This window comes from Stylophora pistillata, chromosome 2, assembly GCF_964205215.1.
Source record: "Stylophora pistillata chromosome 2, jaStyPist1.2, whole genome shotgun sequence".
NCBI classification, from domain to species: domain Eukaryota; kingdom Metazoa; phylum Cnidaria; class Anthozoa; order Scleractinia; family Pocilloporidae; genus Stylophora; species Stylophora pistillata.
This window is the reverse complement of record NC_142520.1, coordinates 10884021-10902106: the sequence shown is the minus strand read 5'-3', so window position 1 is coordinate 10902106 and position 18086 is coordinate 10884021.

Sequence of the window (18086 nt, the reverse complement as noted above, 5' to 3'; positions counted from 1 at the left end):
TCAGTCTTTCTATTTTTGCTATTCCACGTAAGTAATTAACTGGTCGACGTTTCTCTTCCAATGAATAAAGCATATTATTAAAAACTGGATCATTGGATAATGCAATTCAAGACTTTTTATTGGCTCAGCCATTATGGTATATGAGCCAATATACCATAATCTAATTTCTGTACATTGTTAAATCCGGTTTCTTCTCACAAAATAAAGTCGAGAAGATTCTTGGGGGCGTTTTTTTTAATAAAACAATTATTCCACTCTCGCTTGTTGGATATGAGATGATTATAGCCAACTCGGCGCTACGCGCCTCGTTGGCTATCTATCATCTCATATCCAACGCGCGCTCCTGGAATAATTGTTAAATAAGGAAATATTATTTTATATTAGGAGAACTTCTTTAGCCCTTTGTGGCCCAAATTTATTTTCACTGCACAGAGGATTTTCTACCAACAATTCTTTTAAAATGGCTAAAATATTCCTCTTAAGACATAAGATAATGAAATTTCTCACACAAGTATACCAATCACCATTCTTTGTTATGAAGTGATTGGAAAAATATTAGGCTTTGACTGACACCTGTCAGATGACATTACTTGCTAAGGTACTGTCACACAAGATAATAATGAGTGTTTTTGAATTGTTATGGAACCTCCATTTTTTATGGGAAAAATGCTTGCTATAATCAAAATCAAACCTGTGTTTATGTTTAATATTTTAAAAAGTTAACTTGATGGAAGCAATTATTTACAAGGTTCAAATTTCAAGTCTAGTCATGACATGTGACAAGTAACGCAATCCATCAAAACCAAAACTTGGCATCCAAGTCACCATTTCTTTGGCAATTACAAAAATAAACATAATTTTATCAACTTAGCACAATGTAACTGTGGTTAAGAGTCAGAAACTTTAGATTCTTGCCAAAATTATTGATGAAAGGTGCGGAAACATGGTGCAGCACAAAGACCGACATTACATTCTGGGCAGAAGTAACTTGTCATCTTCCTCACACCAGAATCAAAACATACTTTACACCTTCTTTCCTTTCTCTTCCCACTTTCATTTGTTGGAAGGTACTCAGGAAAGTGCCTTTCTACATTGCACAACAACAATGGCTCATCAGAGGGCCTCCCACGTTTCCTTCGAGAGGAAAAGTCACCAATTAGTTGCTTTGCTGAGTCAATGCGAAAGGATTTCAGGTTTCTCTTTCCATGATTGGGTGACTCCTGTTCCAAAATAAAACTATTGAAAATACTCCTGTCAATAAGATCAAACAAAATTCTAATCCACCATTTCTTTCCAGATACAGGAATGGTGTAGTAGGATTTCATCTGATCATTCTTGTCTACACCACCCATGTATGTGTTGTAGGACGAGATAAGCTGGGGACAGGTAATTCGTTGAATTGTTCCATCTCTTTGTTTCCGGTTGACCTCTGGAAGGTTCTCTTGAGGTGCTTGTGTGTAAGTGCCTGCTGCATGCACTGCCTTCTTATCCATCCAGGTAATTGCAAGTACTGGACCTTTCATTTGCCAAAATACATCACCTCTCTTCATTGACTTTATGCGATCCTTGTCAAAGAGACATCGGGGAAATTCCTTACGCCCTGACCGCAAAGTCCCACAACACAGTGTTTTATTCTGATACAAATCTTCAATCAATCTGTACGAGGTAAAAAAGTTGTCACAAAAAATGGCATACCAGTGACCTTTTATGGTTTCACATAACTTAGTGACAACTGAGTAACCTAGTCCATGTTGAACTCCTTGTTGTGTCTTCCCAGTGTAGATATCAAAGTCACACAAATATCCATTAGTGCTATCTGCCCTACACCACATTTTGATGCCACGTTTGATGGGCTTCATGGGCATGTATTGCTTGAGGGAAGTGCGACCTTTATATTTTATCATAGCTTCATCCACAGCTTGCTCACGGTGAGGGGCATAGTTTATTTGAAAATTTGTTTTCAAATCCTCAATAAATTCCCTAACTTTGAAGAGCTTGTCGAAGTTACTGTCTCCAGGCCTTGGCATTTTTGTGTTGTCACACAGATGAATATTGTTCCAAATGTCCAAAAATCTGTTTCGAGGCATGACCTTTGAGAATGCTGGAACACCCAAAACCCAGTCCGAAGACCAATAGTCCCGTAAACAAGGTAGTCTGTGGATACTCATTCCTATGGGAAGTCCAAAAAATGCCTTCAGCTCTTCCATAGACACTTGCTTCCAAGTGGAAGGATCTTTACCCTTAGATTGCAAAGTCTGGGAGGCATAGCGATTTGTTTCCCTCAATATATTTTGAAGGATCCGATTACTCACAAAAAGAAGAAAGAAATCAAGAGCCAAAGTGCCTACTGGTAAGATGGTATTTGGCCCTACTGCTTTTGAAAACCCAGGAATGTTTATTTCAGACCTGTCATCAGACCAACTAAATTCTTCCACACTTACATTGCTAGGTCTCCCTCTTACCACCTCCTCATCGAAATCGTCGGCTTCTTCAATTTGAACAGTTCGAAGATCTATTTCCTCTTCCTCCTCGTCGGGTAGAGCGACTGAGTCCGCAGGCAAAATAAGATCAGGCTCCTCAAAATCCTCATCATCGAGCCATTCAACGTCTGAATTAACTCCTTCGTCGGGAATATCGAAGTCACCATCCAAATGTAAAAGCACTTCTTCTACTGTATAGCTTCTACTATTCACAGACATATTTACACAGCCCTTCAATTTTCCCGGGAAATTTTCGTGCCAAAGGGACTCGAAAAAACTTGAAAAAATTCGGTGAAAACGCGTCCAATTCAAAACAAACTATAAAAATCCAAGATGGCGATTGTTTTTATTTGACAGAGGCTTGGAAACTAATAGTAGAGAGTCTGCTGATCAAATTTATGCAAGGTTCGGCATCATGGCAGATATATCTGCCATTGGGTCACAAAGGGTTAGTGAACTTGAGAGTTAACAACCTTTTTCGAGAAAAGGGGTAGGGGGGGGGGGGAGGGAAAGAGAGGAGAATTGGTAGGATAAGACCTACTCCCCGATGTTCCGAGAAAGGTCTTGCTCACAAAAACTCTACATACTGCACGTCCGTTCTTATCTTGTTCTTATTACTGAATACAGTTATCGTTATCATAATTATTATTATCATTATGATTATCATTATGATTATTAGTAACTAGTTCCTCTTTGCATTGCTCATATCTAATCCGTGAACGACGTGTTTTGGTTTTGAGCGATTCTCTTACTCGCTGCTGTCGATGGAAGGCGCATTTTTTTTAACGAATGATGCAGCGACCACAGTGGGTGATTTAAAGGTTTGCCTGGATTTACTGTCACCGAAAGGGGTTCCTAATTGGTTGAGTAGGTGTCAAAAGAAAAATAAGGTATAATTTGATAGCGAAAGCTCGTCACGTTATAAATTAAGAAGTGAAGGGTGTTGTAAGTAGAGAGTTGCCTTTTCTAATTTGAGAGGAAAACGGTGGTTTTGAAACTCGAACAAGAAACAGCTGTGATAAGCGTACCTAGGGGAGAAGATGTCCTTTCAATTTCCTCAACAGGCTGTGGAAAAAGCATGAACAGACTAGTCATTTATTTCCTTAACAGGCTGTGGAAAAAACATGAACAGACTAGTTATTTATTACCTTCACAGGCTGTGGAAAAAGCATGAACAGACTAGTTATTTATTTCCTTAACAGGCTGTGTAAAAAGCATGAACAGACTAGTCATTTATTTCCTTAACAGGCTGTGGAAAAAGCATGAACAGACTAGTTATTTATTTCCTTCACAGGCTGTGGAAAAAGCATGAACAGACTAGTTATTTATTTCCTTAACAGGCTGTGGAAAAAGCATGAACAGACTAGTCATTTATTTCCTTGACAGGCTATGGAAAAAGCATGAACAGACTAGTTATTTATTTCCTTAACAGGCTGTGGAAAAAGCATGAACAGACTAGTCATTTATTTCCTTAACAGGCTGTGGAGAAAGCATGAACAGACTAGTCATTTATTTCCTTAACAGACTGTGGAAAAAGCATGAACAGACTAGTCATTTATTTCCTTAACATGCTGTGGAAAAAGCATGAACAGACTAGTCATTTATTTCCTTAACAGGCTGTGGAAAAGGCATGAACAGACTAGTTATTTATTTCCTTAACAGGCTGTGGAAAAGGCATGAACAGACTAGTCGTTTATTTCGTTATTAAGAGCAGATCCGTGTAAGAATCAAACAGAATCGCAAATCTTCGGCAAATCTGAAAAAAATCAAATTCACTCGTCTTTTGCATATAGATAGCCTTTAGTAAGAACATGAGTGCCATGTTGTTTTTTCCTTGAATTGAAATATCTATTCATTTCTGAGAAAAACGGTGGAAGCCGTTTTCAATTTAGGCACAGTTTGGCGATCCCAATCACGTGCAAACGGGGTTGAAATTAGTCATGATTCACTTCACCCGCTTGTCAAAACTGTTGCGTTAGAAAAAGCTCTCCTACCTCCAATCTTTTGGATAACTTGCCTTGGTCTAAATACCACGGTTTTATAAACATTAGGTATATCTGAGTAATCAAGAGAAGTATAGAAGTCATGGCTCTCCCATGCTTCGTATAACAGTAGGCGAAAAATAACGATAATTTTGAGGGTGTGCATTTGTTTAGAATTTCGTAAGATAAAGAGTGACAATACCCGAGGTAACGATCTTTCAAAATATGTAAAGTTTCTTTTGGGGAAATGAATTTGGAATTTTATCAGGCTGTGATCAAAAGTTGGACGGGGACTCGGGGACGTGGGACTCAGGGACGTGGAACTCAGGGAAGTGGGAATCAGGGACTCGGAGACTCGGAGACTTGGAGACTCGGAGACTAGGAGACTCAGGGACGCCGGGACTCTTGGACGTGGGGCGCGAGGAGGTCGGAACTCAGCGACGCGCGGGGACTCAGAGACGTAATAAACAAACAGCACCTGATTTTTCCATTGATTTGTAAAGTGTATTTTTTGATGGTCTCGAGAAAGGTTTTATACTACCGAAACAGGCACACTGTTTTTTTTTTGTTTTTTTTTTGTTTTCTTCTGGAGACGTGCGTAACAGTTGTCGTTAGCAAAACTGAGGTGTCTACCTTAGATGATCTGATGCGAATCGTAGGGAATAAATTAGAGCGTCTACAATTAATTCGTGATGAAAAATTGCGGATTCAGTTCAACTCGAGCGTTTACAATTTATATTTGATGAAGAATTAATAAATTAGAGAGTTAGCAATTTATTTTACTTTTTTTTCTGGAAGATTGATGCGAGCTTATAACAACGGACGCAAGTTGCGATTACTTCGTTACGGAAGTATCCTCATCGTCCTTGTACTGAATCCGCAATTCTTCCTCAGGAATGAATTGTAAACACTCTCACTTATAATTATTCCTTACGATTCGCATCAGATCATGGAAGGTAGACACCTTAGTTTCGTCTGTTGTAATTAGTTCGCGTTCACTTTCCGGAAAAGAAATATTACGAAACAAGTTGTATTAGTAAACGAAAGCGGATAAATTACAACAACCAACAAAAGCGCGGGCAAAGAAATGCGAAAGAATATTGAGTCACTTGACCAAAAAGGATCACTTTTGTCGTTAACATTTCGCACGTCTCTGGAAAAGCAGTCTACCTGTTTCGGAAGTGTAATAACTTTCTCGAGGCCACCGAAAATTATACTCTACAGAATCAGGAGTTGTTTGCTTATCACGTCACTGAGTCCCTGCGCGTCCTCGAGTCCCCGAGTCCCCAAGTCCCCGAGTCTCCGAGTCCCCGAGTCCCCAAGTCCCCGAGTCCCCGAGTCCCCGAGTCCCCGAGTCTCCGAGTCCCCGAGTCCCCGAGTCTCCTAGTCCCCGAGTCCCCGAGTCTCTGAGTCACCGAGTCCCCGAGTCCCTGAGTCCTCGATTGAAAAGATTGGGTTTTTTTGCCATATGTCTCTTCTCTTTTGTTTTTGACGATCGTTGTCCAGAAGTTTTCAATCAATGAGTTCAAAACAGGAAAGAGGTCACAATGGTTTTAATTGACAGAACTACCCTACGTAATTTGAATAGCGCGACAATATAATATGATAAATCTACGAACATGGACTGCCGACTATACTCCCGAAAGAGCAAAAAACTTCCATCATTTCCTCAATTGCAGGAACACCGAAAGTATTGTCTTTCTTAAATTTATAATCTTTATTCAGTCCTCGTTGGAAATAAACACGCACTAGTAAGGTTAATTCAATTACATAAAATTGACGTGATCGATTCTTCAGAAGTAAGTAACGAGAACGATAAATTCGTTGTAAAATTAACAAATGGTAAACACCACAGCGTATACTATTGAGTTATGGATGCACGCAGGAGGTTGCTAAGCACGAAAGAAGCGTAAGAGTCGCTCGAGGCGATAGCCTAGCGCGACTGTAGCTTCTTGAGTGCTTAGCAAACCTCCCAAGTGCATCCATAACTCAATAGTGTACGCTGTGGTGTTTACCATTTGTTTTATAACATAACATTAACACATTGAAGCTAAAGAGTTCCCTTTTATTTAACAAATCTTACGTGACCAGAAAAAAACAAGCGCGCGCGGAAAAATAGTCTTTGCATTTGCTCACGTCAGCAGCGTACACCCATGGGCAAAGGGGGGACGCTAAATTGATCAATCAGAGCGCGCGCTTTACTTTGGTTATATTATAATAGTTATTAGCGATCTAAAGAGAAATCTGCTGCCCCAAAGTAACGAATTATAGGGAGAGATCGCAGGGTCGAAGATAGAAAACTCTGAACGTAAGCTTTAATTAAATAGTCGGCTCGATCAGTGTTTTAATGAATGTTGTCGCTAAGAACACCGACACGTCGTATCAAGCGCACGTGGAACACAAATTGCAAAGTTTAGACGTTTTCCGGAGCAGCTGTTTTGATCGAGGCGCGACATAAAGCGACGGTGCCGATGTCAAACTTACGGAGATCCCAGAATGGAGAAAACGACAAAACGGAAAAAAGCTTTGGACTGTTGCGAACAGCTAAGAATATAATATTTGAGCTAAGGTTATTATATTTACTTTGCTATATGCATCGGAGTCGGAGTAATTTTTACTCTATCAATGTCTTGATGATCACATGTACACAAGAGGATGGCGTGATTTTATGTCTTTCTTCACGATTTTCAAACAAATTTTAAAAATCCCAAACTTATTTCCCCAAACTCAACTCTACATATTTTAAGCAATCTTACGAAATTCTGAACAAAGGCACATGCTCAAAATTGTCATTGTTTTTCGTCTACCCTTTTACGCAACACGGGAGAGCCATAAGCTTTTGACTTCTCTTGAATACTGGGATTGATCCAATCTTTATGAAATCGCGGTGTTTAGACTGTGATAAGTTGTACAACCACTTGAAACTATGATAGCTTTTTATAGCACAATTGTTTTAATACGCGTGTCGAGCGAATCATGACCTTTTTAAACCTGTTCGGTCTCACCAAATCGATCCTGGGACTGAAAACGAAACGTTTTCGTTTTTTCTGAAACAAATAATGTTTTCAAGGAAAAAACTTCAGCAATTGCATACTTTCTAAAGGATACTTGTATGCAAAAGAACAGCGAATTGTAGTTTTTTTAACTTTGCAATGTAATGTTTGATTTTTGCACGGATTTGCTCTTAAATTGTATTATTGCCAACCAACTTGCACAAGTAGGTGTTTGTACAGCACTGGTGAAGCTTGAGTGCTGCGTTTGCTACAGACTTCCAATCTTTGAAAAAGCGATGATTGCTTCTTAACTTGCGACCTCATGGCCTGCACATTTCTGTAGGATAACTTAGATAAATGCGTCAACCGAAAACCAAGTTCACTACATAACTCGTACATAGTTTTGTTCTCCATGTCGTGAAACTCAAGGCCTCTGTACTCCTTTATTATGGGGATCAAAAATTAATTTTCGTTGAAATGTTGGTGTTTCCCTATCGGAAGACTAGTCTGGTTATACACTCCTCGTTTAATACTTTATTTGTCGATTTTAAATTTTTTACCGCTTAATTTGGTGTCACTGCGCCGTACCGTTCGCGATCACCCCTGACACGTGAATACTTTATTTTGGCAGTATGACACGTTCGTAAGTTTTAGACACGAGGCTCCATTTCATTCCATCTGATTCTCCCTTCAAGAATGCGTGACATTTCGGGGATACCATGCAGTGTATAGGGAGCGGTTGGTGAGAAATGATGGGTTTCGGGCAGGCGTTTTATTCCACTTCCTCCCTTCCCCGCGCTTTCAAATGGCGACCGAATATTCGCCGCGCTGAGTCTCGCGCTTGTAGACGCAAACTATCGCCTGCTAGCAAGCTAGAGGCTGTCAGAATAATTGCTGTACACTGTCTGCTATCACTTTGAGGATATTTTTCACCTTTAATTCTAGATCCTTGTGGTTCTTCCTTTTCATTCGTTACAGTAATCATGAGAAATATTCTAACTATCATCGATGCACTGTGAAACGCATGCATAAATAATTAAGTCTATCTTGTGTTTTACCTGGAATGACTTTGATACTGACCTCCAATAAACGTTGTAAATGCTATGCAATTACTATGGAAACACTCACAATGACTTTCTCATATTTCGATTATCGCCCATATCCAGTGAGGCCAAGAGAAGATTTCGAATTTAGTCAAAGGACTTCTAATGTTTATTGGATGTGTAGACGTTTTATTTTGAACAAGTTTAACTGACATGAATAATAAGAATGGGTAATATTGTTATACAAAGCAACTTTGAGAATAATTATGGAAAATTCTATTTTAAAATTTAATGTGAAAAAGTCGGGACTTAAAGACTACATTATTAAAAAAAACAAGATAAACTTCAGTAATGAGGTTTTCTGAGCGACAACACTCGATTAGGTCTGTACGTAGGTTTTTCGATGTTCTTATCACAACTGTAATATGATAAAAAAAGTGTTTACTGCGGTGAAATTATAAGTTTCGTTTTATGTCTTTCACAAGACTGATTCATTAACGATCTGCTGATAAAAACTTTGTCGGTTGCAAAATTTGGAGAAATAAAACTCAAGACGTGGATGATTTGCATAGAAAAACATAAGCAATGTTTAGCAGACTTACAAAGTGAAGGATGCATCATCCGGCAAAAAGTATATTAAATTATGAGATCTCAAAAAGTAGCCTATTCTTTCGAAAATTGTCTTCATATGGGCTTGAGGCTCCCAATCTTACTGTTGCTTGGTAACCTGACAGATCAGCTGACATGTTCCAGCAAAATTAAAAGACATTAAGAAATTGGGATGTGGACCAAATAATAAAACAAACAAACAAAAAAAAAACACAAACACACAAAAAATAAATTAAGCAAGTTTTAACTGTAGAATTTGCTAATCTGATAAGATGAGTACGAGTTAAAAAAAAAGTTGTTTACCATCATCACGTAGTGATATAAAACAATCCTCCACGTAGAGTTTCATTATTAAATAATTGTCAATGCACAATGAAGCGAGGAATATCTATAGCCGTTCAAAGGTCTTTTCAAAATTATTTATGCAATATCTAAACCTTTTATCTTTTAAACAAGTTGAGTTTTTGTGGTAGATATTATTTTATAAACCAGATTTCGGTTTGGCAATGTATGCCACTCTCTCTATGGGCGATCCTCTCGAATTCCCGTCGAAAGAAAGTTTTCCTTTTTAGTTTGGTTGTTCTCCAATCCTACTTTTTCGTGTCTCTGCAAGCTAAAATTGATTTCTGGCAAGACCACCCGTGTGGACAGCGATCTAAAGTGTCGAGCGCGCTCATGAAATTCTCTCTTGCTACAAGTTAAAAGATGCACCTAGTCATTTCACAAACAAAGTATGGAAACTTCACTTGGAACCAGGGGAAAACCTTCTCTTCGAAATTAATTTGCATATCAAAAACTCACTTAATTGTACGAAAGAATACTTAAAATGCAGGTGCAAATCAGGCTAAAAATAACTCAGTGCGAATGACACTTAACAAAAGGGTCTACCTCATTGAAGCCATGATCTCTAAAATTGTCTTTTAAAATCCCTCTCTGGTCAAAATACCGCAGAGGTATCAATATGAATCTTGAAAAAAAAAAAAAAAAAAAACCTTTTCATGCGCTTGCATTTTCACAAAGTTTTGTCAATTGATGCTGCTAATAATTATTAAAACAGTTAGAAGAAGATAAGAACCTCCCTAGAGATAGTGAGTGAAAGATATAAATAGCTGCCTGAGGAGAAAACTAACCAAATTAACTGTTTCAGTAGACATTAACAATTAATCTCACAGCCTCTCTGTGACGGGCGGTGAAACATCTTTTATATATCACGGCCAAATGTTATTGGTTAACACGTTTCTAGGGTAGCGTAGCCTTATATTGGTGGTACATCTCTGTCAACAAACTGCTGTTAAGCTCCTCAGTTTGCTTAACAGCTTCAAAACATCGAAAGGATTTCTCTTCTGTTGTTTTTTGGCAGACATGAGAGTTTCTCCCCACATGTTCCTTATCTCTGTGGTGCTTCCCTTCGGACAATTTCAGTTCTGCCCAGATGGTATGTTTTAAAGCTTGCATTTTTTTTACAAAAAACGTTTGTTTTTCTGCTCTTAATTCTTCAGCTATGCAACTTAATTAAAAAAAAAAAAAGAAAAAAAAATGGAAACGCTCATTTTCCAGGACTAAAATTCTCGTTTATAGAGGCTTAACTAACAAGATGGCTACATTGCATAAGTAGTAGAGAGTACTACTTATGCAATGTACTCTCTCGCAGTAGAGAGCACATTGCATAATGTACAATGTACACTCTCAGTAGAGAGCACATTAGTACTCTCTCGCAGTAGAGTGCGCTATTGCATAAATAGCGCTCTCTTCTGCTAGGATCGTGCATCATACGTATCTAATACTGCAGTTCAAAATGTATGAACTTCATGTATACATTGTATCTGATTTATCATCACGGGTTTATTACGAATCAACTTAACGACCTGCTCCCACTTGGCTTGTTAGCTCAATTGGTAGAGCGCTGCACTAGTATCGCAGAGGTCAGTGGTTCGAATCCCGTACATACCTGATTTTTTTCAGGTCTGATTTTCGCTATTGCATAAATAGCGCTCTCTACTGCGAGGATCGTGCATCATACGTATCTATAACCGCAGTTCAAAATATATGAACTTCATATATACATTGTATAAGATGGCTACTGAAACTCATCTTCCGTTTTAATGCGCTGTCATCTTCTGTTCACTTAAAAATATTCTAGATTCTTTTTAAAATATGCGAGCGTGATTGAGCAAAGTTTTTAGTTATGACCGAACAATGTCTGCAGTTACCAAATTGGTTATCTTTTTTACAGCTTATGCCCTCGAATTCTTTTGAGACACTCTAAGGTCCATTTAAGTTTTATCAAGGCTATCCAAAACTAATGAACATATTTTCGCAAATTCCATATATCTGTTTGGTGCTCGCACGAACCCAAGGAAGAGCCTATAGTTAGCCTCGCACTCAGGGAAATAGAAATTGTTATTTTAACTAGTCGGAAAGGAAATTTTTTCAATTCGAAAAATTGCCTCCCTTCTTTTGACAATCTCCTGTGGAATAACGACCTCTCTTTGGTACATAATTAGTCGCTGGTGTCATATTTAGTTGACATCATTTGTTTTTATTTGAAGAAAACTTTTGTAGTAAAATTTATACACTTCATCAACATATTTCCGACATGTGTTAAACATATACCAATCGGCATTCGAGGCATATTGTTTTCAATCGTCGTAGCAACCTTCCTGCGTTATGTATTACGCAGTCTTTGGAAGCCTAATGAGTAAGGTTTTTTTTCAAAGGTAATAAAAACAGAGAGAAAATTGTTAAATGCAGACAGAGCAGTTATGCTTCCAATAATGCAAACGGAACTGAGTGCGAATGGGCGGAAATATGAGAACTCCGGATCCTCACCTGACAGGTGGCTATACTAAGAGATGAACGACGTGGATGTCTAACCATGAACACAATGAAATTGGTTATGTTTCACAACTCTTTATTAGTGCATTTTCATAATTGAATTAAAATCGATGCACAATGAAGCAACGGGAAGATTTTTACTTCAATAGCGGTTTCCAAGGGTTTTTTTGGATATTAATCCACCGTGGACAAGTTTTATCGAAATGAGGCTTAATTGATATGGACAATGAGAAAAACAAAACAGAACTAAAACGGAATAAAGATCTTAACGTAAAATTGAGAATTTGATCGTGCTTGGCGCGTGTATATCGTTCAATGGATGCACCTCTTATTATAAGGTTTTATGGCAAAATAATCAATTCAACAACACTCAATAATTCTTATTATTTCAGCGAAGAGTAAAGAAAGTTTAGTTTCCTCGTTGCGGCCTTAACTCGTCCCGCGCTTAGGAATAAAATATTGTTAACTCCAAACTTCTTTTCGTCCGTTTACAGAGCTAACATATCATGGTTTTTTTTTTTTAAAGTAAATATTTACTTTTGAAATTGAGCTTCAAAAGGATGTATCTCAATCGGGATGAAACATAGAAAAAATTCTTGAGAGCTTTGAAACCACTCGGCTAAGCCAGATAGGAACTTGCCAGCTGAAGAGAAGTGCACACGTCGTGTTCCGGCCATGCATACGTAGAGATGTAGACCATGGTGGCCCATTAGGAGTTAGGCAGGACTTGCAATTACCGCGCGCATAATAACTTTTAAGATGAGCGAGGAAAATAATATGATTTGTCATAATGCATACAAGTTGGGAGTTCAAGACTGAAACTTCTTGCCTCTTTTATTATTTAGCATTGATGGAAGTTATCAAAGTCATCTGGATCAAATTTTCTTCGGAGTTTGGGTTCGTTAAAACTACACTTTGTCGATATCATTTTTAACGACTGTGAAGCTATTTGTGTGAGGTGTCCCGCAGAAAGTGACCGAGATGAGAAAAACAAAAACAAAAAAAGAAAAAAAGATATGTACTTTGTTTAATGTAAGCTGGTTCAGCAGAGGTCATCGTGAAAATTGTTTGCATTTATATAAAGGAAAGGAAAAAAAAACTTTTTTGGCTCTTGCAGATCATACAATGGTTTCGGGATAAACCTTGAAATGAATTGTCTTCGCTAACTCCTTTATTTCCTTCATCTTTTTCTCTTCTTTTTCTTTTTTTTCCTCCAAAACACAACAACCTACAGCACCTTCTTATATAGTTGCTTACAATCTTTCTAGAAGATTCTACAGGTCCACAACACGACTATTTTTAGTAAAATTACATCATAAAATTTTATAGAATTTACGGTAAACAACCTGAGTTTCTATAAATAGAAGTCACGGGCTCATGTCGAAACCACTAGAACTTTCCTAAAGGACTAATCAAGAATGTTCTGGAAATCAAAGGATAATCGATAAACGTGCCAAATAACATGTCTTCTGTCCATACAATCCTTTTCTGAAGATCTTTTCTCTCGAAAAAAACTAAAGGATATATATATATATATATATATATATATATATATATATATATATATATATATAATTTGATCTTGGTATCTTACTGAATATGTCATAATTATCAAGGCAAGACCCAAGCGCTCGGAAAACGAGTTTAACAGTAACCTAGACCTTTATAACCCATGACGCTATTTGACTTTTAATGATCTGAATTTTTAGATCAATGCCGTATATTAGCCTTTCCATCGACCCTGTTCTTCGTGGGAGAACGTCTTATTAACCACACCATAGCAAATATCAGTGTGATTGACAGGGACACCTGTGAATACCGTTGCTACCTGAACTATAACTGCGTCAGTGTTAACTTTTATTTTGGAGAAAATGGGGCAGAAGCACACAACTGTGAACTCAATAACTCAACTTCTAAAGAGTATGACGAGGATCTGGTACAAGCATCGAATTATGTGTACCATGGAACTAAGGTACATAGACGAGCTGTTAATTAAATGTCAATTGCACCTCTCTCTTTTTAAGCCATTCATGAGAGCTGAGGGATACTTTCATCCATTATTTGTTATTTTTACATAATTTTAACCACCTGCTAGCGTCGTTACGGATTTTTTGTATATAAGAAATTACCAAAAACAAAAATCCTTTGAGCGCCTTGAGGACGGACACCCAACACCGTTAACAGAAGCGAGTACTTTGTCGTATTCATTTTAGAGCCATGCTCACCTGCCTTGAGTAAACAATTAATCGCTGTTCTATTAGAGAAAGCACAACCACGCTTCTAATAAGAAAATTCTCAAGAGAAAAGATAACTGGAATGGTCATTTTAAGGCATTTCTACAAAAGGCAGTTTTATTCTATTGGTTCGAAGCTTAAAAACAGTCGCAATAATTAGATCAATTTCATGGCCCGGGAGATGCTAAGAACAGGTAGAAAGATACAATTGAGCTATTACCGGGGTTCCTAGATGTTGTTCTTAGGGACGTCACTATACTCTTTAAATCCTATCTACAGGCATCCCTTCCCGATTCTCTTTTTCTTTTAGTATTCAAGTTCTCGGGGAGATGTTGGAGAATGTTGTTAAGGTATTGAATAATTACTTGTGACATCCCATTTCCTTTTTTTTCTTTTTCTTTTTCTTTTAAAGAATTTTTGTGCTAAATCTCCATGCGAAAACCACGGCACCTGCCAGTCGGGATTCACAAGAAAACGATATCGATGCTTATGTGCGTCTGGGTTCACTGGCCACGATTGTGAAAAAGGCAAGACTTAAAATAATAAAAATTAATTTTATATTTCATTGCAACATGGGGGCCTATTCCCTCGGATGGTTTATAATTCAAAATCGGCTCTACTTATGACGCGTAATTTCAATTTTCTTACTCTTTCTTTAGAAAGGATCTCAAGCCAGCCCCATTATGTGTTTTCAAGCTATAGTGTCACCCCAGCCTATTACAGGCATTCCGTGCCGGGAAAAGTGGAGCAAAGAATGTTCCTCTCCACAGCCTCGCATTTTTTGTTCTAACTTGCTTCTTCACACACCACTGGTGACAAATAGCATTGCACGTCATACCTCCTCTCCCCCCCCCATCCCCCCCTACTTCCTGCGACCTCTGTAATTCAGTATTTTGACCAAAGGTCTATTGACTTTATTTTAGACATCGACGAGTGTGCTACAGATACCCACAACTGCAGCAATGAAAACGTCGTTTGCCAAAACACCGAGGGATCATTCAAGTGCATTTGTAAACGTGGATTCACCGGGGATATACATAACTGCACTGGTAATGAACACTGTAGAAACACAAGTTTTATAATCCTAATTATGACGTACTCCGACTATCACATCTAAGACTCAAACGTTTCCACTAGCACGACTTGATTAACAAGCCGTAGATCTGGTTTTGCATTGCACAGCTCCTCGTTCCCCTTCCCTCCTTCCTAGAGACAACAAGGATGATGGGTACAATCCATTGATTTTATCTAAACGGACCACTGACCAGCCGCTGAGTAAAAACAGAACGGCGCGGGGTGGGGTGAGTGGGGCTATCGTCATAAGTTATTCGAATACATGCTTTAAGAACTTTGGGACTCTCCGTCTAAACAGTGAAAGCATGCTTCGTAGTACAGACTACCTTTATTTTATTCTCATAACTCTTTCCTTTAAATTAGAACTGGTATTAATTGGTAGTTATTGATGTATTTTTAAGCAGGGTACCCATATTACCTTTTGCTTGTCTTCAGTGGAATAAGATAATGCCTCTTTTTTACCACAACCTTTTATTTTTGTTCCATTTCACGCAATGAACACTGTACTTAGAATGTTTGTTCCATATCATTTTTGCTGTTCCCAAGAATGTATGCAAAATCATCGCTTTGCTGACTCTAACATATGATTTTCCGAAACAGTAACCAATGTCATTTATGTATGGTGTTAATAAGACTAGCCATGTGCAATTTTTAGTGTTTTCCACTTATAAGCTCTACATACAATTGTCAAGTGAGCCATGTTAGTTTCAGCTCTGACCTATTATCACTAAACCCTTTTCTTTTCATTTTCAGTTTTACTGTACATTTTTTTTCATACAAAGACATGAAAAAGGCCGGCTAAATAAGCTCCTCTCTGCTTCTAATTTGTTTGTTGCTTTCACCACACCTCTGCATGACTCCCTGTTGGCTAAATTAAAGAGAGAAATTTGAAAGACTGCTATGCAGGACACCTTTTCTTTTTCATTTCAGTTACCCTGCACAATTATATATAAGTATGTAAAAATGTAAAAAGCACAAAGGTTTTTACAACTAAACTGTTTTGTTTTTGTGTGTGTGTGTGTGTGTGTGTGTGTGTGTATTCTACGCTATATATATATATATATATATATATATATATATATACATATACTTCCTTCTAGCAAAATGGTGGCTATTATAGCCAGCAACAAAGTCCATTGCAACCCTGCTTGATGGTGTACCCATCCTTCCACTGAGCACTGGCATTCATGGGTCATTTCAGTCCTTATGTTTTGATATTAGAATGGCTTTCGAATCTCTAGATTCAAATGGGAGCTTGTAGAAATTACAGATTTCCTTAAGTGAACAGTGAACAGTGAAATAGTGATGTCTCACTTTCTTTATTTACCGTTAACTTAGCTTCTCGAAAGGCTCCTGATGATTCCTTAGTTCTTCAAGTTCAGAACATACAGGCTAATAATTTGAAGTTTTAGATTCTTTTTCGGTATATTCTTTGTATGCAGTTGTTAATGTAAGTCTGTCGTGTGAACTCCGTTGCTCTGTTGCCGTTACCAGTGCCTCGTACAGCTTGTCCGGATCATTTGGAGCGATTACACCGCATGCCAACCGATAAGACATCTCGGCTGTTTTGGGACATTTTTCTTTTTCATTAGACGTTGCAACTTCTCAACGTTTTGTTACGGGACCATCAGTGGCTGGAATTTTCCTTAGGACATTTTCTCCATGGTTTCGTTGTCGTAGTGTTTGTGAAACCATGAAAGGTTACAAGAAAATAGCTTTAATCTTGAGGGAAAATTATAAACATCTTTGCAACTATATTGTTGGGCAATACTTTAAGGGTACTGGTGATGTCATATCGGTTACCATGGCAGGACGTAAGGTCTACAAACAGACCCAAATTTTCAGTTATTGTAAATTATCTGAAAATGTAAGTCTGTGACCTACCATTTCTATTCATTTGTAGGAAACCTACCGAAATTCTTTAACTTCCCAGAAAGCATAACAAAAATTTATCTAGCAGATTTTAAGACCTCTTCTTTTACTTGTAATTGATTTTAAACGCGATACGTACAAGTTCGGGAGATCTAAAGGAACTCACTTTAACTTTGTATACTCGATACGATTTCAATTTCCGCGCCAAGGGACCAATTCGTTAGTGGTCAGTGGTTACGCTTGTGAGGTAAAGAGTGGCTTTGTGACTTTTTCACTCAATTCAATAGACTTGCGCCACTCTTATGAAATGGTTAAACAGAATACAGACTGTAAGCAGTGTAATGTTTTGATTGAAATCCTACCGGAAGTTGTCCTAGCCGAAGTTCTGAGACATTGCAAAGGATTATGGATATTTGTATGGGCCATGCTTTCCAGTTGTCATGGTGGATGAATAAAGACTGGTTTCGTTTTATAGTTTAATCTGAGTTACTGTGCGGCCATCCAAGTGACATCGTTACATTGGCGACGAGGATTCAATTCGTTTTGTGATGTAGGTGATATTTTTGGAAGTCATTTGTGCGGAAAGCCTTGCCATTTTCTCAGAAAATGGTGGACAGTGGAACCAGTTCGAGTGCAACTTCAAGTTCACAGGCTTCGCCAGCTGCAGCGTTTGTTCCTCTTCTTGATGTGGCCAGCCTTCCTCCATTCAATCCAAAGGAAGATCCGAAAACCCTTGAGGTTCCCTGGAAGTTGTAGAAACGCTCGTTTAATCTGTATTTGGTGGCAAAGGGTATTACGAAGGATGAACAGAAAACTGCATTGCTGTTGCATACTGGAGGGTTGAATTTACAGGAGCTTTATTACATGTTATTGACCGGTGCGGATATCAAGCCGTTCGCTGAGAGTATGGAGTTATTGGATAACTATTTCGCACCACAGTTGAATGTTCCATTCAAAAGGCATC